General features: G+C 43.9%; 1 protein-coding gene across 2 annotated transcripts in view; it reads right to left on the reverse strand.

Annotated features, from left to right (window-relative positions):
* The window catches only part of LOC136883579 (ras-related protein Rab-32), a 333,780-nt gene that overhangs the window by 249,425 nt on the left and 57,676 nt on the right, over positions 1-26,679 (reverse strand). The window lies entirely within an intron of this gene.

Below are 26,679 nucleotides of genomic sequence, written 5' to 3' on the forward strand. Positions count from 1 at the left end.
GGTTATTGTTTAATTGCCCAAAGGTGCTTCATCCTCCCCCTTAATCACCGGACAAGAATGCGATTGAGAACCTTTGGGAACAACTAGATAAAGAAATAAGAAAAACAACAATCACATCTAGAGAACAGCTGATAAACGGACTTCAAGAAGAGTGACAGAAGATATCTCCTGATTACACCCGGAAATTAGTGGAGGGCATGCCAAATCGACTCAGGGAAGTAATTAAAATGAAAGGAAAGACAACCAGGCGCTGAACCGTTAGGATCATAAGTAAAAAAGGAAAGTGTCTGAATAATTTTGTGCAATATTGGTTTTGGTTTCATTTTGTTTTTTAATTATTATATTTTCATTGACAGTGTTAATTAGAAGAACGACGGACGTTCAGTGTTTACATTTCTTACAGAAACTTGTATTCAATTTATATCAGTGATTTATTATTACTGAAATCACTAATACAAAGGAAAATGAAATAAATCATGTCTCTCGGAATAATTATGCGGGTCACTGTATATGTTTCATGTCAATCTATCTATCATCTGCATTTAGGGCTGTCATTTAGGTGGCAGATTTCCAGTGGGGGTTCGTGCATGAAGGGCTTTTGAACGCCACCCTGCGGCCTTTAAAAAAACATTTAACGTCATTTCACTCTAACTGATTACGTACAGAGACGGACAAATGTAGCGAAGTCGAACTTATGTGGTGTGGTATTCAATTATACAATGCTATCTTTATTATTTAGGATGTGAACATTTTCTTTTCTATTTTCAAGAAAATGGCAAAGGCTTTCAGACCGTGGTTCCTGTCCAGCATGCAAGATGTTTCCTCTTTAGTCTTACGACTCACGGACTGTGGCAGCAGAGCCCTGAATAGGTTCCTAGACTTAGCAAGTGTGCGGGGTGCGGAAGGAGCCTGGAAGGCCGATGTAGGCTTGTCAGGGGTAAGAAGAGTCCAGGCGGGTGTAAGTGCTAAACGGCGGAGCCTTCAGCAACATCGCCAAGCACTTTACAATGTACGTAGGCTCCCCCCCCCCCCAGTCTTATATTAATTGTTGTTAGAGATTAATTCCAGAACATTTTAAAAAACAATGAATCCCTATTTAAACAATTCAGTTCTATGAAGAAGCTAAAATAAAGATTCAATAGTGACGGCACTATTTGTAGGGTGGTCAAATTGTCAAATACGTTGTTATGCTTTGAAATTTGAGCAAGGAGAGAGAATTTTTTTTTTTTTTTTGCTAGGGGCTTTACGTCGCACCGACACAGATAGGTCTTACGGCGACGATCGGGTAGGAGTTGGAAGGAAGCGGTCGTGGCCTTAATTAAGGTACAGCCCCAGCATTTGCCTGGTGTGAAAATAGGAAACCACGCAAAACCATCTTCAGGGCTGCCGATAGTGGGATTCGAACCTACTATCTCCCGGATGCAAACTCACAGCCGCGCGCCTCTACACGCACGGCCAACTCGCCCAGTGAGAGAGAAATTCGGGAGTGCACTGTTTATTTGTGTACATGAATGTTGTTATCACTTGTGATTGTCATCGGTGAAACAGTGCAGTGCCAAAGTAGTTGGGATCGCATTAGCTGTTAGCCTATTAATACGTGTGCGTAAATGCCATTGTAGTGTAGTTAATTAGTTGATGTTGTAGTGCAAACAGATTTCTTTTCAGCCAGTGTCATCGGATTATTAATAATAATAATAATAATAATAATAATCTAAAAGTATCGTGGTGCTGATCAGTGAAAACTGGGCCGATTGGGGAGGTGAAAGAGATGGCGGCACAGCCCTGCCAGAGTAAAATGTCACGAACCACCACTGCAGATTTACTATCAATCGCTTAGTTATTTTTTGCTTGTGGTGAGGCGACCCTTGACGTTGGCATGGGAAAATTGTGATATATAAGGAGCCTTGAGCCCATAAGGCCATAAAACTGACCCAAGACTAACTGGCTCCTGCCCGCAATTAGTGGAGGGAAGGAACAAAGATTCCGAAGGGAACCGCTCAATACGTCGGTAGTTGTGGCAAGAGGAAGTCCCTCATAAACCTTCCACTGTCCACGGGCGGAGGGGGGAGGGTCTGATGCCAGGTAACAGGCCTAATCTATAATTAAATGGTTGCAATATCCACGGACCCAACTGCGGACGCGGGTGCGGGCGAAAGAAGTACGCATGTGGATAATATTGTTACGTGCCAGCCCGGTGGTAGTCCTTTTCGGTACTTCCAGGAAGGGCCTATACTGCTAATAAGAAGAGATGGCTTGTGACATTTCGTAGAGGGAGGTCCGTTTACTGCCTGCCGAGGCGGGATAAAGGGAGTGGCTGTGTGGTTGCCATGGAAACGAGGGTGGGGCGACTGCGGTTGCCATGGAGATAAAACTTCTGGGAGGCTCGTCTTGCTGGGAGTTGCCAAACCTGTCACTGTCACTGATAAGAACCTGATTGTTTGTATAAGAGTGATCGCAAAGGGGACGACACCGCCTGGCCAGGTAGTCTACAACAGATCACAGCGGTCAGAATGAAGGAGGGAACAAGTGAGCCGGAAGCGAGGGGTAAGAGTATGTAGAAAGGAATGCTGGAATGTGGCAACATCGTGAAATGGCACGTGCAGTGCTCCTCCCTCCAACCTTACCTGTCAGACGCCAACTTTAGTTAAGTCTAGTATAGTGACTCACACGACCTGGGATCTCCCAGCCGGCTTGTGGTGTGGGGCCGGCCTTTCCGTGTGTTGTTCTCGTCGGACCGCTTACCTGTGAGTTTCTTGGAGATTCAGCGGGAAGGTTCTGCCTCTAGTGACCTCGCGAAATTTCTGGCTCAAATCACGCGAGCTATAAAAAGGGAGGCTAGCCGAGGACAGTCAGTGTTGCACTCGGAGTCAGAGCTGGAGTCGGGGTCAGTGTTGGACTCCGTGGTGAAGTCAGTGAGATACTCAGTGCGTTAGGGTTCGGTGGCTGGGCTGAGGGCGACAGAGGTGTTGGCTGTCACTTATGTCCCACCGAGGTCTGAACCAGAAGCTGCTGTGGTGTCAGAGAGACCAGTGTGTAGGTGAAGACGACAGAACGGAAGACTACTGAGTGGTCATGTATTTCTGCGTGAGTCAGTGAGGGAAGTCTGGCTTCACGGCTAAATGGTTAACGTGCTAGCCTTTGGTCACAGGGGTCCCGGGTTCGATTCCCGGCAGGTCGAGAATTTTAACCTTAATTGGTTGATTTCGCTGGCACGGCGGCTGGGTGTATGTGTCGTCTTCATCATCATTTCATACTAATCACGACACGCAGGTCGCCTACGGGAGTCAAATCAACAAGACCTGCATCCGGCGAGCCGAACTTGTCCTCGGACACTCCCGGCACTAAAAGCCTTACGCCATTTCATTTCAGCGAGAGAAGCCGCTATCATGAGTGTGAAGGTAAATGGGCCTGTGTTAATGTTCGCTGTTGTGAGTATCGTCCTGCTGTTGAATACTTTTGAGCTGTTTAGTTGTTAACTGCATGTGACTGTGTAAATTACTAGACTGTCTGTGGAATCGAACCAACGAACAGTCATCGTGTGTTGTGTAGCCAGTGGCACTGCGTTCAATTCCAGCGGTCTACACATAGCTGCTGTATGAGTTGATTGAATGGACTTGGGGAAGTGAACGTGAGGCTTAAGCGTTTGCAGGTAGACGAGCGGGCTGGACCTTTTACTGTGCCGTGAGGGAGAGGGATTTGTGAACAGACTTGTAATTAGTAAGTGTGGCCATTCATAACCGGTTAGAATTGTGTGTGTTTAAATATGTGTGCGTGTGCATTTATGAGGTCATACTGAAATGAATTAGAGTAATGAAACAGACCGAGTTTCATTCGTAACAATAATTTGTATATCCGCGCAGGGCTCCAAACACAGTGTACTGCAATAAATACAGGAAGTTCCGCGTGTTGACTAGTAGTCGTGGAAGACAGTAGTGGCGGTTATTGTTTTAAGATGGAGTACTACTGCGCAAACTATCCACTCTTCACACTAATAAGAAGGAAAATGGAAGAGGACGATAATTCGAAAAATGAAGGTATCAAGAAAACAAAAGAAGAGCCACGACGGGCGTAAAAATGAAAATCTTCCTAGGCCTCGCAAATCTAATATAGTTGTGATAGGGGAAGAACAAGAGTTGACCACGGAGACTGGACAGGAAAGATTAACGTGAGGGGCCTGGCAAAAGAAAGCGGAGGCAACACCAGGCGAGTCGTGCAAGGAATACTTCAATTTTTTTTTTTGCTGAAATTGCTAGCTTATTCTGCTGGGAATCTAGTCCTAAAGGATTTAGTTGAATTCGGTACCTAAGTACACTAAATTCCTAAAACATGCGCGTCGGGTTTTACGCGTCCCCTTTTTCAAGTACTGTATTGCTTTCCTCACTTTCGCTGAACTCTAAGCCTGTTTGTAGGCAGCTGACGGTGTCACACTTAGGAGAATTGAAGAGGTTATGAACAGGTGCGGCGGGTCTATGTTTGCCGTGTTAACCGGGCTAATACCATCTAAAACGAACGATCAACGAATACGGCTATATAATATTATGCTATGTATGCCTCCGTGGCTCAGGCAGCAGCGCGTCGGCCTCTCACAGCTGGGTTCCGCGTTTCAAATCCCGGTCACTCCATTTTCTCCGGGTACTCCGTTTTCCCTGTCATCTTTCATTCCAGCAACACTCTCCACTATCATATCATATCGTCTGTCAGTCATTAATCATTGCCCCAGAGGAGTACGACATGCTTCGGCAGCCAGCACAATTCATATCCTCGCTGCAAGATAGGGGCTTTAGTCATTCCATCCCTGACCCGGTCAATGACTGAAAAACAGGTTGTAGGTTTTCATTCAGTATTATGGCATATCAATTGTTTATTTAATACCGTATACTGCAACAACCATTTTTATGGCGTGGCTCAACCACTGTTTAATTTGTATTGAATTCTACAACATACTAAAAGTTATAGACTTCTCGACTAAATGGGAATGCTTATCATCTAGTTCATAGGTTAATATTTAGGCCTTACATGAAGAAAGTAACTTAAATGATCTTGGATTTGTTCTTATATGTAAGTAATGTTTGTAAAACCTTCTTTTGAACAGCTGAGTACTAGGAATGGCTGGAGCACATAACGGTCTACAACAGATTATTCTTGTCAAATATCACGTCAGCCTCATTTGTACACTGATATGCACACAATCTAAACCTAGAACTAAAACAAGCTATTAAAGACCGAGCTCGATAGCTGCAGTCGCTTAAGTGCGGCCAGTATCCAGTATTCGGGAGATAGTAGGTTCGAACCCCACTGTCGGCAGCCCTGAAAATGGTTTTCCGTGGTTTCCCATTTTCACACCAGGCAAATGCTGGGGCTGTACCTTAATTAAGGCCACGGCCGCTTCCTTCCCACTCCTAGTCCTTTCCTCTCCCATCGTCGCCATAAGACCTATCTGTGTCGGTGCGACGTAAAGAAACCATAAAAAAAAGCTATTAAAGACATTAAGAAATGAAAAGCATTCTTTGAAGATCTATCCGGGTTCACAATTTTTTACTCGAGATCTTCAAAGAGAAAAGCTGCATTTCAGGAGTTTACTACTAAGAATTTGCCATCAATTGCCCCGACCCGCTAGATACATACAGATCGTTCGGTTGAAGTAATATCAGAAGTGAAAAAAAAAGGGATCTGAAGAAATTCTTCAAGTCAGTTAAAAGTAAGGGGCGAACTTTAATGACTTTCTTTCTTAATCTGTTTATTGTCCGGGGTTGGCTTTTCCCTCGGACTTTGCGAGGGATTCCACCTCTACCGCCTCAAGGGCAGTGTCCTGGAGCTTCAAACATTGGATCGGGGGATACAACTGGGGAGAATGATCAGTACCTCGCCCAGGCGGCCTCACCTGCTATACTGAACAGGGGCCTTGGTTGGGGATGGGAAGATTGAAGGGATAGACAAGGAAGAGGGAAGGAAGCGGCCGTGGCCTTAAGTTAGGTACCATCCCGGCATTTGCCTGGAGGAGAAGTGGGAAACCACGGAAAACCATTTCCAGGATGGCTGAGGTGGGAATCGAACCCACCTCTACTCAGTTGACCTCCCGAAGCTGAGTGGACCCCGTTCCAGCCCTCGTACCATTTTTCAAAAATTTCGTGGCAGGGCCGGGAATCGAACCCGGGCCTCCGGGGGTGGCAGCTAATCACACTAACCACTAACCACACCACAGAGGCGGACACTTTAATGACATGTCATATTTTTGCTTGAAAAGTCATTTTGGACAAATTTAAGATACTGGTCATATTTCTGCTTGACGCGCAATAAAGTCATATTTCCTGTCGTATTCTAAACATTTTCATACTGAGTGGATTTTTGTGGCAACCTATTCAGCGAGGGAATCTTGCTGTAATAGTAGGGAGTCTATCTGCGGACTGAATATTACAGTACAGTACGGGCAGGTAGCAGGTAACTGGAATTATGAACAAGGGATCTTCTTGAAATTTCCTAATGAGGAGCACAAAGTGATTGTCAATACTCAAGAGAAAGGCATCCTGGGGTGCATACGTAGCTAATGAATTTGTATTTCTGTTTCCTAGAATACAGAGGACTGTCTGGCTTGTTATTTTGAGACCACTTCTTCAGTGTAGTTTCAACATGACAATCGAGGAGGGTCCCGGGTTCGATTCCCAATTGGTTCTGGGATTTTAATAACGTCTGATTAATTCTTCTTGCTCGGAGACTGGGAATTTGTGTTTGTCCCTATATTCTTCTCTTCATATTCAGACAGCGCACTGCACTTCCAACCACCACAGAAACACGCAATAGTGATTATATCCCTCACCATAGGGTTGGAGTTAGGAAGGGCATCCGGTCATAAAACAGGGCCAAATCTACACGTTCGCCCCCAGTTCGTACCCGCAAACCTACAGGCGGTGGGAAATGCCGTTGAAGAAGAAGAAATCACTGACAACTGTGTGCAGACCGTAGACGATCATTTTTCTTGATGGTGGGACAGACAAGGGCGCTAAGAACTATAGGTGGAACCCTACACGGATGCGGATAATTTTGCTGATAATTTCTAAATAATGATGTTTACTGATTTTCACTCAGGTATACTCTTATTTTTGCTTGCGGTTAGGCGACCCTTGACATTGGTATGGGAGAATGGTGATATATAGAGCCTTGAGATCATAAAGCTGTAAATCTGACCTGAGCCTAACTGGCTTCTGCCCGCAATTAGTGGAAGAAAAGAGCAAAGGTCAATACGTCGGTAGTTGTCGCAAGAAAAAATCCCTCATGAACCTGTGACTGTAGCGGTTCTGATTGCCAGGTGTCAGGCCTATTGTACTGTGTTAACAGATCTATCAATTTCAATACCTGTAGGTAAATATTTGCAATAACAGCGGATAACTAATCTCGGATGCGGAGGAAGGAAGTGCGGATGTGGAATGGATGCGGATGTTATTTTGTATATGCGTGCTATAGGGACCCGTTTGAAAGTACACACTTCGGACAGCAGAAAGTTTACCGTTGTGAAGCTTCGGGAGCCGCCTGTAGTTCGATCCAACAGCAGCTAAGGCAGGGCGAGGTCAAGTTCGAGGTCAGGTATATGGTGACCTTGATGCACGCGGTGAGAGAGTGAGCCCATTCCTCTCAAGTGAACCCCCTATCAGTACCTCCTCCACCCACCGCACACTTCCCGGGGTGGACTTGATCCACTTCGCAGAACACAAACGTTTAGGCCAGGCGCACAGTATAAGACGCAGTTGACTGCAGAGCAGGTGAGAACAGCGAAGCGCTGACGAAACTGCGCAGTGCATTGCCAAACACTGCCCGCCGGGTTACGGAAAGAAAGAAAGAAAGAAAGAAAGAACAATGTTTACTTCCAACTCTGTGATATTAGGACATCCTATGTACAGGAAGTCCTCCCTTCAAGACTCCGCCTTGTCTTATTTTTCGAGCGTTCGTTCCTTCACGATTTTTTTCCTCATTTGAATTGGTTCATAAAGAAAGGGCGTCAGTCCATTTTAGCTAATTGTTAGGAAATCAAGAAAAATGATCTGGATATTTTACTATCGTAATAGGAATGTAAAAATTGTTACTATCAAACAGAGCATGCATATTAGGATTCCTTTGAACATATTTTATGAATTTATCGTCAGTAATCGAATCATACAGATTTTCTAAATCTTGTGGACTGATGACCTTTCTTTATAAAAGAGTTTTCCAACTTTTACTATCATAATAGAAATGTAAAAATTTGTTACCTTCAAATAGAGAATGCATATTGGTATTCCTCTGAAAATATTTCAGGAATTTATCATCAGTAATTGAATCATACATTTTTAAAAAAATCTTGTGGATTGCTGACCTTCCTGTATAAAAGAGGTTTACAACTGAGTAGCTTTATCTAATCACTCAGAGTTATCATACAGCTTTTTTGTTCACAGAAAAAATGTTAGAATAATATAACAAAGTTCATAGTTATCTTTTGTGTCGTCCTCTAATAATCATCTCCTCCTCTCACAGTAGGTCAAGAAGTCAGCTCCGTGAAGTACTCCTGATACTCATCAGCTATATACTCGACCAGTTTCTTCAGAACATCGATTTTCCACTTCTTAATAATTATCTTTCCTGCTAGGTACGCAGAGTTTATTGACAAAAGTGATGGCTCTCGACTAGAGCTACTTCGTCTGAAGTGTTTATGCTCAAGCCATCAATTAACTTGTTAAAAAGTAGACATGTACCCCCAATTATTTTAAATAATATTCTCGTGCTCTATTTTACGTCAGTAAGAAACTTAGGCATTATAATGAGTGAGACATTAAATTGGACTGAACAAGTGACAAATATATGCCCGTAAAGTGCAGAAATCCCTTTTTCCCCTCAAACGCTACTCTACTATATTTCCAAAACATCTTAACATTCAACTGGTAAAATCCCTAATCTTACCAATATTAGACTACTGCGACACTGTACTTACGGACATATCTCATGACAGTAACAATATGCTTGAACAGAGTTTAAACACCTGTATTCGATTCACATTTAAGCTGAGATATGGTTCTCACATTTCACCTTATTACAGGGAGTTGTCATGGCTTCGAGTTCATGAGCGTCGCTGTCTCCACATGTTGTCCCTTCTCCATGGAGTTCTAAACACAGGTGTACCGAATTATCTCTCTTCAAAATTTAATTATCCCTCCTCCTATCATAACCACGATACACGATCTGGCTCCTGTTTAACAATATCTCTCAGTCACTCCAGGACCTACAACCGCTCCTTTGTAGTCACTGCCGCGAGGCTGTGGTATACCCTACCTGCTACCATTAGGGATTTGCTGTCTCGTAGGAGATTTAAGATGACTTGCCGAAATCACTTTCTGAATACTTCTAGCTGACTTTTCGATGTGTGTAGTGTGAATGAGTGCGTGAATGAGCATATTTTCATAAAAATTAGAAATATATTCGCTAGTTATAGATTTTTACTGTGTTTCCGTCTCTTATTATCACTAGTGTTAGTTTTATATTTATTATCATGTACATTTAGATTGTCGTGTTGTACATTCTATAATCGTTTTTTATTACAATCTCCATATTTTCTATTAGTACTACATTATTTTAAAAAGATTTGTTGTATTTAAATATTATACTGTATGTATGTTAATTATTTTAAATATTGTGGTTAAGTGTAAGAGAGCGCCTTGAGCCCTAACTTCGCCACGAATAAAGACGAATTACTTACTTACTTACTTACTTACTTACTTACTTACTTACTAAAACATACAGTTTTGTAAGTTCTGTACAACGAAAAATAATAAACTACTTCAGTATACAATAATGATGCAGTTACACAGTCAAATGACCTCAAAACAATGCATAAAAAGCAAGAGAGTAGCGCGCTGTTAATCGACAAAAACGTAGCGCCTCTATGGGTATTTCATAAAAGTAGGGCTTCAGTCCGGACCAATGGCCTTTCTTTACAAAACGCTAACTTTCCAATCACAATGAAGGAGAGGCTGGACTGATCTCCATTAGTTATAAAACGATGTGATGACCATTCAAAGTGAGAAATTCAATATTAACTCAATTTCGGAAAAATGTGACTGATGCCCTTCCTTTATGAACCAATTCATTTGATAGTCATTCACAATTTATTTTGTCGATATGGCCTGATGACCACCTTCAGATAATCACGACAAAAACCACCACCATCGCCAGTAAACACGATTGAACATCATTTTCATGTTAGCGATATTCGGCATTGATATGGACAAAGCAACACGAGCCTAAAGCCATGAATATCTCTTACAACAGCCTGTAAGGTAGAGCTGTGTAAGACGTGTATGATCGGCAGGACCAGTAATAACATGGATATTTGGGAAACAACTTTTTTTTTTTTTGCTAGGGGCTTTACGTCGCGCCGACACAGATAGGTCTTATGGCGACGATGGGATAGGAAAGGCCTAGGAGTTGGAAGGAAGCGGCCGTGGCCTTAATTAAGGTACAGCCCCAGCATTTGCCTGGTGTGAAAATGGGAAACGACGGAAAACCATTTTAAGGGCTGCCGATAGTGGGATTCGAACCTACTATCTCCCGGATGCAAGCTCACAGCCGCGCGCCTCTACGCGCACGGCCAACTCGCCCGGTACTATTTTTTTTTTTTTTTTTTTACAAGTTGCTTTACGTCGCACCGACACAGATAGGCCTTATGGCGACGATGGGATAGGAAAGGGCTACGAGTGGGAAGGAAGTGGTCGTGGCCTTATTTACGGTACAGCCCCAGCATCTGCCTGGTGTGAAAATGGAAAACCACGGAAAACCATATTCAGGGCTGACAACGGTAGGAATTAAACTTTAGGCCTTCACCTAAACTACAATTTCACCCAACGATAATAAACTTTAGGCTTTCGACTGTAGTTCCTTATTTCCCGAATTCACGAATCGATTTTAATTAAGTTCTATTCAGCTATTTTCTGGTAAGGTGTGTACAGACGGACGAACGGACGGACAGTTGAAATTAAAAATTGCATTTTAGTCCACATGGTTCACATCGTATAAAACATAGTAAGACCGAACGGATGTGATAATTTTCTCCTCTGTTTATCAACAAACTACGCGACATGTGTGCAGGAAACTGTGTTCCGAACACTGCGTGGGGTAGTATGCGGTTTGGATCACGTGACTACGTGCGCAGGAAACTGTGTTCCGAAGACTGCGTGGAGAAGTATGCGGTTTGGATCACGAGACCATCAGTTTGCATTCAGGAGATAGTGGGTTCGAACACCACTGCCGGCAGCCCTGAAGATGGTTTTCCGCGGTTTCCTATTTTCACACCAGGCTGTGCCTTATTTAAGGTCACGGTCGCTTCCTTCGCAGTCATAGCCGTGTCCTATCGTTTACGTGCCAGATGCGACCGTGCCGGATGCGACCCGGTCATTATCGTGCCAATAGCGACCGAGCGGATAAGCATCGTGCCGCATGCGACCCATCAATCACTTACAATTGATCTGCATTAAGGGCTGTCACCGAGTGGCAGATTGCTTATAAGTAGCTAACTTGGTCTTTTCTAAAATAAAGGTCTGGCACCATTGTTAGCAGGTTCGAGTGCCGCTGGTCGAAAGAAAAATATAATAATGTTGCTGGCTTTACGTCCCAGTAACTACTTTTATGGTTTAAGGATACGCAGAGCTGCCGGAATTTAGTCCCGCAGGACTTATTTTACCTGCCAGTAAATCCACCGACACAAAGGTGACGTATTTAGCACGTTCAAATACCACCGGACTGAGCCAGGATCGAAACTGCCAAGTTGGAGTCGGAAGACCAGCATCTCAACCGTCTGAGCCGTCTGAGCCACTTAGTCTGGATGAAAAAAAAATCACCATCAGAATGTTGGCCGGCAGGGCAGGAAAGTTGGTGGTAGACAGTTTCTAATCACTAGATTGCATGCCAAAAGCCGGGATTCAAATCCAAACCTTTTCGCAGTGTTCAAATGGAGTGAGAGGATATGATGCTGTTGATGGTGATTCGGCCGTCGGATGGTGACGTAAAGCATTGAGCAGACCCCTTGGTATTATTCGAGAGGAGTAGGCTACGTGCCGAAACCGGGTTTCATCTCTCCCTACTTCATTATCATAATCCCCCATCCAGACGCGCAGGCCGCCCACGGGAGTCAGGTAGAAAGACCTGCACCAGGCAAGGAATGGGAATGGGAAGGAAGCGGCCCTGGTCTTAATTAAAGTACAGCCCCAGCATTTGCCTGGTGTGAAAATGGGAAACCACGGAAAACCATATTCAGGACTGCCGACAGTGGGATTCGAACCCACTATCTCCCGGATGCAAGCTCAGAGCCGCGCGCTTCTAACCACATGGCCAACTCGCCCTGTGGGAAAAGACGTAATGTTTCGTGTTGTAAAACGAGTTTCCTCCAAAATTTTTATGTAAAGTAGGGGTAGTAGCTGCTTATAGGACTGATTGAAATGGCATTGCACTTCGTTTAGCTTACCTTATCTTGGGTGATGACACAACTTATCAAATGACAATTTGTCAACGCCGGTCGCATCCGGCACGGTTACAGATTATGTGGTCGCTAGTGGCACGGGTCGCATGCGGCACGATCGCATCTGGCACGCCATCGTCCTATCGCATCGTCGCCATTAGACCTGCCTGTGTCGGTGCGACAAAATAAATAAACAAGTAGCATTACCATTCGGGAAGTTTGACGGGTTCTTACGACGACGTCATTTCTCACCTGTGTACATAAACGAGTGTGCCTGCAATATGTGCACACTAGATAGTTAGACTGTGTTCTCATCATAATGAACAGCATTCATCCATTCACTGTAATCACTATGATAGGAAAAAAACGTATGGCACCACAGACCTGATGGACCTTGGCCTATCAAGCGACCGCTGCCCAGCCAAAGGCTTACAGATTACGAGATAACGCGTGGTCAGCGTTACGAATCCTCTCGGCCGTTACTCTTGGCTTTCTAGATCTAGCTCCACGATTGTGGTCACGTAGGTTGGGCCTCCGATTCAAGTAAAAATCCCTGATCTGGCCAGGATTCGAACCCGGCGGGTTGGTCCATGTGAGAGCCAGGCACGCTGCCCTTACAGCAGGCCTGTACGATACATGGACGACATCCTCCAATCCACAGTGACTTATCGCCAGCATTTTGGAGGATACTTTGTCTTAATTGACGATAATGCGTGCATCCATCAAGCAGTTCTCGTTAATGAGATCCTTAATAATCACGATACCGCTCGCAAGAGTGGCCGCCCTATCGCCCGGCCATGAGCACACTCGAACATGCCTGGGGTAAGTTACAGAAAGTTGTTTATGGGCGTCTCGAGCCACCAATCTCTGAGAGATCTACGCCGTATCACCACTGAGGAGTGGGACCATTTGGATCAATGTTATAACTGCCTCAAATCAATTTGGCTCTTGAAAAAGAAATCAAAGCCTCCTGGCGGACCTGTCTCATGTTGGTTGACAGCTAGTATACTAGTCGAATACGGATGTCCGGCGGGAAGCAAGGGACTGCTTCTTGTAACAGATTTGACTGGGAAGTACGGTGGTGGTGGTGGTGATTGTTTTAAGAGACAGTACAGCGAGGGTCCGACTCACCGGCTGAATGGTCAGCGTTGAGGCCTTCGGTTCAGAGTGTTCCGGGTTCGATTCTAGGCCGGGCCGGGCCGGGCCGGGGATTTTAATTGCCTCTGATTAATTTTTCTGGCCCGGGGACTGGGTGTTTGTGTTTGTCCCAACACTTTCCTCTTCATGTTCAGACCACACACTTCACTCACCAACCACCACTGAAACACGCAATAGTGATCACATCCCTCCATATAGGGTTGGCGTCAGGAAGGGCATCCGGCCGTGAAACAGGGCCAAATCCACATGTTCGACACACTTCGCACCTACGACTCCACAGGTGTGAGAAAAGCGGTACAAAAGAAGGCAGTACAGCTAGGAAACCATCCTCGATTAATACAATCAGAGAGAATAAATACTGAAGGGGCCGGACATTTCGAAAAATGAAGGTATCGGCCAAAGAAAGACAAGGGACACGAAGGGCTTGAAAATAAAGGTCGGAAATGAACAAAAGATGACCAAGGGATGGAAGAGATGAAAGTGACGAGCATGGCACAAATAAATGGAAACAATGGCAGGATTAAGCTAACTCACACTCCCAAGTTAGGAGCTCCTAGGGCCACTTCCAGTCGTCTCTTATGACAGGCAGTGGATACCGTGGGAGTTATTCTAGCACCCCCACCCACAGGGTGATGGGAAGTACTGTCAGTAGCTTAAAACAAGTCGTTCATTGCCCCTAGCAGTTAACATGCGAAATAAATTATGGTACCTGGTAGTTGCTGCGGACGCTGAGTGTACTTATGACTGACGGGTAAATGAAATGGTGTATGGCTTTCAGTGCAAGTCTTTTGATTTGACTTCCGTAGGCGACCTGCGCGTTATGATGAGGATGAAATGATGACTACGACACATACTCCCAGCCCCCATGTAAGCGAAATTAAACAATGACGGTTAAATTTCCCGACCTTGTCGGGAATCGAACTCGGGACTCCTGTGACCGAAGGTCAGCACGCTAACCATTTAGCCATGGAGCCGGATGACTGACGGGTGACATCCATCAAGGAGATTACCAGGCGGCACAGGACAAGGTGTTAACGTAAATAAGGAGAATGACTCTCTCTTTAGCTTCTTACGAGGCTTGCACAAGAGCCAATTAGTTTTGAGGCACTAATACCTTGATGAATGTTCGGCTCCATGGCTAAATGGTTAGCGTGCTGGCCTTTGGTCACAGGGGTCCCGGGTTCGATTCCCGGCAGAGTCGGGAATTTTAACCATCATTGGTTAATTTCGCTGGCACGGGGGCTGGGTGTATGTGTTGTATTCATCATTTCATCCTCATCACGACGCGCAGGTCACCTACGGGTGTCAAATCAAAAGACCTGCATCTGGCGAGCCGAACTTGTCCTCGGACACTCCCGACACTAAAAGCCATACGCCATTTAATTTCACCTTGATGAATAGTAGACAGTATGCCATGACGAATCAACGCAAGGGGACGTGTTGATCGGCATTAAATATGATGATGATGATAATGATGATGATCATGACGATGATGCTTGTTGTTTAAAGGAGCCTAAACTTCTAGGTCATCGGCCCCTAATAGTACGAAATGTAATGACAAATTAAGAGTTCAAAATCATCCACTGACCAAAATAAAAAATGTCATGAAGAATGAATGGATGGATATGAATTTAAAACGATCAGTGGAACCGACCCACAGTGCCTCACATGCACAGAAGCTGGTGTAGAACAATAGAATTACTGACCAAGGGAATGCTGCTTTGGCACAATACTGAATCGATGATACTTGTAGTCAAAAGGGGTCCAAAATCCCAGTCACCGTCCCCTCACAATGGTACCATGGTGTTTGTCATGTTGCGGTACTAATCAAGAGTAGCGTAGACTCGCGGTATTCCACACATTATGGTACTACACACAGGTAAGGAAATTCGCACAGGTATTACAGACCTACGCTGTTTCGCACATTGCGGCGCCATTTACAGGCAACGCAAACCTAAGGTGTTCATCACATAAGGGCACTAACCACAGGGACTAGTACTATCCCATGGTGTTCCTCATATAGTGGGTACTAATCATAGGTAAGCCAGAACCATGGGTTCCTTCATTCCATAGTGACGCTCATATAGTGGTACTACGCGCAAGTAAAAGCGACCCATGGTGTTCCCCGCGTGGTGGTACTAATCACAGTAGTTTCATGGTTCTAATCTGATCATCCCTTGCCTCTTACGACAGGCAGGGGATACCGTGGGTGAATTCTTCGTCTGCGTCCCTCACCCACAGGGGGGGGGGGGCATTAAATACAGTGGTGTGTCAGTAACTTAATATTGAGAAAGCAAAGCTGTATCGTTCTAAAGGCGAAAAACCTCTATGTGTTCGAGCGAAGTAGTCATAAGAAAAATTTAAAAAATAAAATAAAAATAAAAAATAAAAATGATTTTTTCTTTCTATCTTTCTTAATCCTTTCACCATCCAGAGTTGTTTTCTTTCACGGTTCTTTGGGGCGATCCCATCTACCGCTCAAGAGCAGTGTCCTGAAGCTAGAGACTTTGGGTCGTGGATACAAGTGGAGAGGAGGACTAGTGCCTCACCCAGGCGGCCTCACCTGCTATGCTGAACAGGGGCCTTGTGGGGGGGGGGGAGCGGTATGGAAAGATCGGAAGGGATAGACAAGGAAGATGAAAGTGGCTGTGGCCTTAAGTTACGTACCATCCCAGCATTTTCCTGGAGAAGTGGGAAACCACGGAGAACTACTTCAAGGATGGCTGAAGTGGGAATCGAACCCCCCCCCCCCCTTCTACTCACCTGACCTCTCGAGGCCGTGTGGACTCCATTCGATCCCTCGTAACACTTTTCAAATTTCGGGAGAGAGCAGGGAATCGAACCTGGGCCTCCACGGATGGCAGCTATTCACACTAACCACTACAGCACAGAGGCAGACTTCCAAAATGAATCACTGAATATATTTATATATAAAATGTTTTCTTTTAGTTTTGTTTGCACTTACTTTGTTAAGAGAAGATTGTTGCCACATTGTACTTCCCCTTAAAAACACCACAACCACCACTGGACTGACCTGGACTCAGAACGCCGTGACCTACCACCCGAACTAATCAGCCCTGCTACAATAAAGACAGCGTCAATACCAAAATTAATTACTGTCCGATATCTGTAGTCCTTCACCAGAAGGTCAAGGTCACGAAGACTTGGTTAGGGGTCACGCATAAGTGATTAGAAAGCAAGCCAGCAGTTCTATGTGACTAGATACACGGAATCTCCATTTCGTAAAGTCCATTCTCACAGGGAAGTGACACTTCATTTCAAAAATAGGACATGTATTCATTTTCATTCACTAATGATCTGCATTTCCGGCGCTCTCCCAGGAGACAGATCCGCTATCACTTGTTTAACTAGTCTTTTTTCGTAAATGATTTCAAAGAAGTTGGAAATTTATCGAACATCTCTCTTAGTAAATTATTCCAATCCATAATTCCTGTTTCTATGAACGAATATTTACCCCCAGTTTATTCCTTTAAATTCCAATTTGTCTTCTTATTATTATCGTTCCTACTCTTAAGAACCCCACTCCGGCTTATTCTTCTGCCACTGTCATTCCACGCAATCCCTCTACTGACACCTCGGAACTTACCGCTTAATCAACCAGTTCATCTCCTTACTTCCAAGTCTTCCACTTTAAAGTGCGCAACATTTCCGTAACAAACTCTTTTATCGGAAATCACTCACAACAGTCGTGCTGCTTTCCTTTACAGTTTTCCAGTTCTCAAAGTGTTTTTTTTTTTGGTAAGAATTACTTTTACATCGCACGACACAGATAGTTCTTATGGCGACGATGCGATAGGAAAGGGCTAGGAATGGGAAGGAAGCGGTCGTGGCCTTAATTAAGGCACAGCCCCAGCATTTGCCTGGTGTGAAAATGGGAAACCACAGAAAATCACCTTCAGGGCTGCTGATAGTGGGGCTCGAACCCACCATCTCCCGGATGCAATTTCACAGCTGCGCGCCCCTAACCGCACAGCCAACTCGCCCGGTGCTCTTTTTCTTTGAAGAGGATATACAACTAGGTAACAATCAATCAATCAGTGAATGAATGAATGAATCAATCAATCAATCAATCAATCAATCAATCAATCAATCACCACTGATCTGAATTTAGCGCAGTCACCCAGGTGGCAGATTTCCTATCTTTTGTTTACCTTGTCTTTTCTTAAATAATTACAAAGAATTTGGAAATTTATTGAACATCTCCCTTGCTAAATTATTTCAATCCCTAACTCCCCTTTCTATAAACGACATTTTCCCCAATTTGTCCTCTTGAATTCCAACTTTATCTTCACATCGTGATCTTTTCTATTTTAAAAACACCACTCACACGTAATCGTCTACTAATGTAATACCACGCCATCTCTCCACTGGCAGCTCGGAACATACCACTCAGTCGAGCAGCTCGTCTCCTTTCTGCCAAACTTTGCAACATTTTCGTAACGCTACCCTTTTGTCGGAAATCACCCAGAACAAATCGAGCTGCTTTTCTTTCGATTTCTTCCAGTTCTCAAGAAGAAGATGGAAGTCTAAGCCCACAGTAATTGTAATAAGTTGGAAATGTTGGATCTACGTGCATTTACTCGCTACCTGTAAGATAAATTGAGACTGTTTGCCCAGGGCTTACCTTGAGCAAGCGAACTAGGTCAAACACCAACGCAACAGGCTGTTCGTGAATTCCGTTACTGACGACGTCTACCTTCTAGTGAATAGAAGAAAACTTACAAATTTGCTATAAGCTGTGCTTTTTTATTTAATGTAAAGTTCTGCGAACAGTCCTAGTTATTTAGTACGTGTGAAGTATTGTGTAATAACTTAGATGGCTGGGATGTTCGTAATAATAAGGACGTTAGTTTTGGGAGGGAAGCTACAGGGGCTGGACAGTCAGGTATCACCCAAGTCTTCGCACTGGAACTATAGAGAAATACTATCAAGGATGGTCGCTCCTTGGATTTTAACTCTCTATTCTTCTCTTCTCACTTGTATTCCCGAGATTTGTTGAACGTCTCTTCAATATTCACGGACTTAAATACCCCACGGCAAAACTGGAATCTGACCAACGGAAACTGAGTGGGACGCTAATATACATATATATACATACATACATACATACATTTATTGAACATAACAGGCGACTTCGCCCCTATTGGGACGCTAATATGCTAACCAGAGTAGTGGGTTTAGTATTTTTTTCTTGTTGATAAAGTCCTTGTCAAGAAAGCGACAAAACTCCGGACCAGTCCAGGTCTGTAGTTGTAGCGTGGGATCGGTGGGGCAAAAAAAAGTATGAATCTTTGTTTTCTTGTCTGTTAGGGATTGAACATCGCACTAACACAGAGGTTTATGGCGGCGACAGAAGGATGGGAGTTACGACTGGGAAGGTGGTGGTCGTGGCCTTAAGGTAGATTAAATTTAATTCCGCCGGCACGGGGGCTGGATGTATGTGCCTTCTTCATAATCATTTCCTCCTCGTCAGAACTCGCAGGTCGCCCACGGGAGTCAAATCAAAAGACCTGCATCTGGCGAGTCGACCTTGTCCTCAGATACTCTCGACACTAAAAGCCATAGGATATGCCATTTTTTTAAAACCTACTGGACAGTTTGTAATAAAAATCACTGGGGGGGGGGGGGGGGGAATTGTTGAAAAAAGAAATGAACGAAAAAATTCTCAAAGGTTAGAAGGCCTAGGAAGCTGCAACGGAGCAGGAGTATTTCGTGATCGAAAATTTTCACAGCGATACCAACAAAGAAGCGTGTCACACTGATATACTTGTTCCCCAGCTACCCATATTCTGCGCTCGCCACAAGTAAGTTCAAAGAAAATGTTCATTTAAGTCGATGAGACACTGCGAAGACTGCGAACTATATTCTGGAGAGCCATGAATCTGCGACAAAAAATTCTAACGATTTTTTGAAGAGATAATGAAAAATCCGCGCACTTGTTAGTGAAATTATGTTTAGCGTGTCTATGTCCATACGAGTTTGCTCTTTTGTCCAAACAGCACTCGCAATGGAAAATAAGAGAGTGCTCCACAGTCGCATTCTTTCCCACGCCTCTGTGGTGCAGTGGTTAGTGTCATTAGCTGCCATCCCCGGAGGTCCGGGTTTGATTCCCGGCTCTGCCACGAAATTTGAAAAGTGGTACGAGGGCTGGAACGGGGTCCACACAGTCTCGGGAGGTCAACTGAGTAGAGAGGGGTTCGGCTCCTTCCTCAGTCATCTTCTAAGTGGTTTTCCGTGGTTTCCCACTTCTCTTCCAGGCAAATGCGGGATGGTACCGAACTTAAAGCCACGGCCGTTTCCTTCCCCCTTCCTTTCTATCCCTCCCAATCTTTCCGTTCCTCCGCAAGGCCCATGAGGCGGCCTGGGTGAGGTACTGGTCCTCCTCCCCGACCCATGTCTCACGCTCCAGGACACTGCCCTTGGGGCAGTAGAGGTAGGATCCCCCGCTGAGTCGGAGGGTAAAACCAACCCTGGAGGATAAATGGATTAAAAAAGAAAGATTCAAAGTGACAATTTCAGCAGATGTCCCCTCTAACTTACTATTGTTCGGTTACTCACCGTTTGTTGGAGAAAAGCTCTGCCGTCAATCTCCACCCCTCCAGTTAACAGAAGGCAAGTGCCAGGTCCTCTCCCTGTTGTCAGGCCTTACATTATTTTAACTTTCGACATTCAACTTATTACAAGTATTAGGAAACAAATTCTTCTTTAAGGCTAATTTCAGAATTACAAACGATCAGTTATAACATGAAAAAAGTAGACTAAATAGTTTGATTTATTTCGGTCATTCAGTTTGTGAAGAATTTAATTAAGCTAACAGACATAATCGGAAGTTGCTTTACGTCGCACCGACACCGATAGGTCTTACGGCGACGATGGGACAGAAAAGGGATAGTAGTGGGAATGAAGCGGCCTTGGTCTTAAGATACAGCCCGAGCATTTGCCTGGTGTGAAAACGGAAAATAACGGAAAACCATCTTCTGGGCTGCCGACAGTGGGGTTCGAACCCGCTATCTCCCTGATACTGGATACTGACACTTAAGTAACTGCAGCTATCGAGCTCGGTGGGATTTTTTCTTATTCTCGCCACCAATATACAGAGTGGGCGAAGTCTGACTCACTGGCTGAATGGTCAGCGTACTGGTCTTCGGTTCAGAGGGTCGCGGGTTCGATTCTCGGCCGGGTCGGCGAATTTAATCGCCTCTGATTAATTCTTCTGGCCTGGGGACTGGGCGTTTGTGTTTGTTCCAACACTCTCCTCTTCATATTCAGACAACACACTACACTACCAACCACCACAGAAATACGCAATGGTGACTACATTCCTCCATATAGGGTTGGCGTCAGGAAGGGCATTCGGTCGTAAAACAGGGTCAAATCCACATGTGCGACCCCTCAAGCGTGGGAAAAGTGGGCAAAAAAAACTGGCCCGGAAAATATTTACAATAGGATTGACCCTTGTTAATGAACATCACAGAAGATGATGGAATTGGTGTCATCTGAAGAAACCAAAGGCAGAACTGGACACTAACGCATGTATTTTTGTTGGGAGACCAGAAGAATGCACATGCCTGGTGAGGCACGGGGGGAAGGGGTTTTCACCAGCAGAGTCAGTGACGCAATGGTTACCATAGCAACTCCACTACTACCCAGGCGACTTTATATTATTTTCTACTGGCAGCTATTCGCTCTTGTCAGTTGTAATCCAGCAAACTGCAAAGTGTGAGTCAATGTTTTCGTGCAGCAGATAAGAGCAGATAAGAGCCCATCTGTCTGGACAGAACAGGAAGTTCGTGCTTGCAGGCCACATTCCTCATGCTTGCATTCTTCTCATCTCCACACAGTACAGGTCCTTTTTGATGTTTCGACACGACTATCTCTCAATTCCCACTTGCACTGATAAACGGCGTTGAGATTTCGTCGGACTTCATTCCAGGCTTTCATTCACTCGAGCAATGTTCTCTGGTCTTTGAGCTCTTTTCGGAGAGTTACGGTTTATATTTGTTACAGAGCCCGTTTCTCGCCATTTTGCCACTAAGTTTTGCATTGCAGACTTTGCTGGAAGTTTTGCCAAAATTCTTCCAGTCTTAAACTCCAGTTTGGCGCAGGTTTTCCACGAATCGTGCTTCGCATAACACTCGACAAAGAACACGCGCTGTTTTATCGTGAGCACCATTTTGTGTTGCATTCAACTGGCCACTAAACACGTCTGCTCCTCACTCGCACGTAACGACACCGCGAAGTATTCGGGAAAAGCGCACGTGCAGACATGTGACAGCAACCAATTAGTGCATCGAAACCACGGTTTCCAGCATTTCCTGTGATGAGCAGTTCTTCCGTTCATTAAAAAGGGTCAATCCGCGTCAGCCTTATACATTTATTCCGGCCAGTTTTATTTTCTCCACCCTGTAGAATCAATGCCGGCCTCGTGGTGTAGGGAGGCCCCGGGTTCGATTCCCGGCCAGGTCAGGGATTTTAACCTGGACCTGAGGGCTGCTTCGAGGTCCACTCAGCCTACGTGATTAGAATTGAGGAGCTATCTGACGGTGAGATAGCGGCCCCGGTCTAGAAAGCCAAGAATAACGACCGAGAGGTTTCGTCGTGCTGACCACACGACACCTCGTAATCTGCAAGTCTTTGGGCTGAGCAGCGGTCGCTTGGTAGGCCAAGGTCCTTCAAGGGCTGTATTGCCATAGGGTTTGGTTTGGTTTGGTTTGGTAGAATCAATATCAGTAGATAGGACTGGGTTATTTCTAAGGAAAATTAACTCTCTAATACTGTAAATACATCCATTTGCATCCTAACTTCTACTCGTCATTAAACACCTGGCTTGCTTCCATGTGATAAAATTGAAGTTCATAATTTAGAGATACACTTCAGAATGATAATTAAAAATACTATACAACACCGAAAAATAAGCATTTGTGAATCATTTTTCGCTGTTAGAAGTACGGGTCACGGTTAACTCACACGGGGAAGAATATGCAACATTGTAAGGGAGGGAAATCAACCCTCATCCCTATACTTGGAAACAAAACAGGACAGGAAACACAATTCGTTTCAAAGAAATGCAAATTCCTTTGAAGTAAACTGTAATTGGCTATCAACTTATTTTCTTCCCAAAACAGTTTCTTGCAATCCACATAGCGTTAAACATACTCTTTTTAATCAGACACTGTATTTTCCTTACTTGAAAACATCTTTAGTTTATCATAAACTGTAGGTCACATCTTGTTGTAGTAATGACCACGACAAGCAAGCTAGATAACTCTGCTCTGTTACTTAATTACTGTATTCTACATCAGTGTCATTGAATCTTGGGCGAGAGATTCAAACATTAGTGACTAATGTCACGGACGGCGCCTTCTGGATTTGCTAAAAGTCGAACTCCCAACAAGCTGAAAATACTATTGGCGGGTGGTGGTCCTCTTTTCGGTCTTCACGGTGAGAGGCCATAGTTTCGTGTAGGCTAAGTCATGCAAGATGTGCGCACTGTTACCTCCAAAGGAGGGAAGAACTCCAGGTATCGAATTCACCGTGGCTCACATCCTCACAAAGTGCGCGGATCTGTCTGGCCTAAGACGAATCCGCGGTCTGCAGAAGACACTCGAACTCATACTAGCCGATGAGAGAATATACTGCTGAGTGTAGTCATTAGCTTTGTGGGTGAGAGTGGATTTATCAAGAGCATATAGACTTGAAGTGTTCTTTTCCGCTTAATAAGATCATTATTGTCTTCTTAATATTTATATTCAAATTCCTCCGTTAAAAACATGTTTATTTTATTTTAATTTGTGTTTCCATTTAACACTTTAGCGTCGACGTGTACATTTGCTTTTTTCGTGGTAAACATTTTTCAGGCTGTTGTGGGCTACGGATGTTCGTAATTTCATTCGTAGACATATATTCGTAGACATATTTTATGTTCAAAATTACTATTTTTGTGCCCCCTCCCCCACTGGGGTGACATATGGTTATTAGGTTGACTATGCAACAGAGAAAGCGCATGTCACCCCTACAGGGGTGACGGCCTTTTTATCTTTGTTGTTGTGGAACACTGTGCTCTATGTTGTGAGCTGTTGATTTACGCGCCTTTCAACGAGTTCCTTGTAATTTACAGTTTTGTGACAAGAATTTCATTCATGTTATGTGTTTCTGGGTTGAGTAAGCCATGATTACCGATAGAGAGATAGAAGAACAATTTGAAAAGGGTTCGAGTGTTGAATCAAGAGATGTTGACATATATGATTTCCAATGTGATGCCACCTTTCCCGAGTCAGAATTCGACAGTAGTTTGTGTAGTGAGGACACTACCAAAGATTCCGGTGCTGCATCCGGCGATGATTCAACCAAATCACCAGCCAGTGACAATTACTGGGGAACATTCTCAGATTTGCAGAAACATTTTTATTCACACGTAGCCACGGTTTACAATTTCATATGAGTGCATGTGATGCCACCTTTTCCGAGTCAGAATTGGACAGTAGTTTGTGTAGTGAGGATCTCAACCAGTATGTAAGAATAAAGCAACAATAGACTCCAATCCACATTATTTTCCTCGCCATTAATAATTGAATTCTGATGGTTGCGTATGTCACCAAATGTCAGAGAAATTCCACTGTCTGTTGCGCAATGCACAGCGTGCTGAGAAAGGAATGGGCACTGAGCTGCACTCTATGAACACCTTACGTGAACAAGCAATGCAATACAACAGCGAATGGTAGTGCTAGTTTTGTGCAACAGCCTAAAGTTGAGAGGCCTGGACACACTGGCGTGTCACCCCATGAGGGGTGACATACTATATTTTATATGAGGGTCCGTCACCCCACATGGGGTGACATCGTCTTCAAAGTGTTAATTTGTTCAAAGATGATGATTAACTAGCTGTATTTCCTTTTTAACGCAAAAGTCATGACTACCACCACTGTCAACCATAGAGTCAAAAAATCATTAAAATGCGGCACACATCGGGTTTCTGAAAGACATACATTGGACAAGGGTCTAAAATTCGTTACTTTCCTATCAAACTTGGGACATCTGCGATTCCTAGGTATGATCTTTAAATACAGTATTTATCCTCCCCACCCCGATCAGAAGCACTTTTCAATAGATTCCAGCCATCGACAGTTTTGTCATCGGTTGCGTAAACGGATTCTGTATCTCATTTCGTGTTTGCTTTGTGTACTTGGATAATGGTAATCCTAACAGTTCCGTATTTTCGAAGGGAGAGATTCTGTATGTATAGGCCAACGACCCTCTTTCCTTATCGTGACCTTGTTTCAACATTGCTTGTTAATGTGTGCTCTAGTCGTATTGAACCAGAAACTACAAATGAGAACATTATCTCCTGTTTTTCCCGTTCACTGCAAAGGACAAGCAAAGGCATAGAAGGGGTCGGTTCATATGCAGTTCATGATTACTAGGGATTTATGTTCGGACATTGAACGCATGAAGTTAACTATGACGCATATATGGTGTTGTTTACGTCAACTCAAGAGTGAATGAAATTTCATCATGGTTGTTCCTCTCGGCACCTGCACAAAATTCAAGTACGATCTCCCTTCTGTTCATGTTCAGCTGATACAGTTGCTAATCTTAATCACATACTCTTTGGATGTCCGCACCACTTTGTTCGCACTATTTGTCTACTACAAAATGGATTGTCATTGGGATACCAATTACCACCTATTCTTTCGTCAAACTTCCACAAAAGTGACCAAGCTGCCTTCCTTGAGTTATATGTATTTCTTTCTGATATCGGATTGCGAATCTAAAACCTTCACCTATATAGCATCGATCTTACCCTACCAGAATTGTACCACTCCTACCTCATTCTGCTCCATGGCGTACTCACGTGTACCGGTAGAAGTGATAAAGGGCCTTATGACGAGAAGATGAATCCATTTCTCCTGTATCCGATAAATAAATAAATAAATAAATAAATAAATAAATAAATAAATAAATAAATAGAAATCCCTTTCTTACATAATTCACTGGCTGAGTGGGCTTCGTCCCGAATGAAAAAAGAAACCTCAAGAGTGGTACAATAACTTTTACAGAACACCACTATGTTTGAATCGAAATATTGGCCAGTATAAACACGAAGCTTCCATGTTCTGTTAACCCGCGATGACTGGCGTATGGGTTATTTTGACCCAAGCAACACGTATTTTCTGTAGCTTTCTGTATTTTCCTTCTTGCCCTTGAACTACACATTACATGTGTTGGTAAATCAATTCTGCTGCTCGTTCTCTTTCCTCCTGGGCAAAAAATAAAAAATAAAAAATAAACAATGGCGCCAGTGCTCGCGTAACTTTCTTGCTAGTGACAGGCGTTCTATCTCCAGCCGCCATCGACGGTAGTTAAGTGCTGCTTCAAGTGGTAGCGAATACAGATTGGGAAGAGCAACGGATATGTAAGGTAGGGGGCCCATATTTCGTCCCCTTAGAGCAAATTTGGACTTGAAAAATTCAAGAATATCATGGAAAGGCTAGAAATTGGTATATACTCGTATATTACTGAATATATTGTCCACTTACGGGCAAGTTACAATGAAACCGTTATTACACAAGGTAGTCAATATTTGACACAAACAAACACTGCAAAAACGAAACTACCCATAATGTGTTCGTAATTTCGTCCCCCAGTAAATTTTTGAAAAGTACTATTAATTTTAATACATTTTCCATCTCTAACCTTACCAAACACTTTCCCTATAATGAATTACTCGAAGGCCATTTATGAAAAATGTTTCCTTAGTATTCTTTTCAACATAGTCTTTCAGCGTTGCTCGTAGGATATTAAACGCTTTACTTGGCACCTTCATAACCTATTATCTTGTCCCTCGCTGTCTTAATAGCCTTTATCATAGCCTCCTTATCCCACTGCTTGCGTTTTCCCTTCTGAGAATAATAATAAGCTTCATAAATAACAAATAAAGTGAAAGGGGGCGAAATTGGGAATATTCTCTGATTTATTACAATGACCGCTATAGTAATTCACGCCAACCGCCTCACTGTAGCGATCACACG

The sequence above is a fragment of the Anabrus simplex genome, chromosome 11, assembly GCF_040414725.1.
Source record: "Anabrus simplex isolate iqAnaSimp1 chromosome 11, ASM4041472v1, whole genome shotgun sequence".
NCBI lineage: Eukaryota > Metazoa > Arthropoda > Insecta > Orthoptera > Tettigoniidae > Anabrus > Anabrus simplex.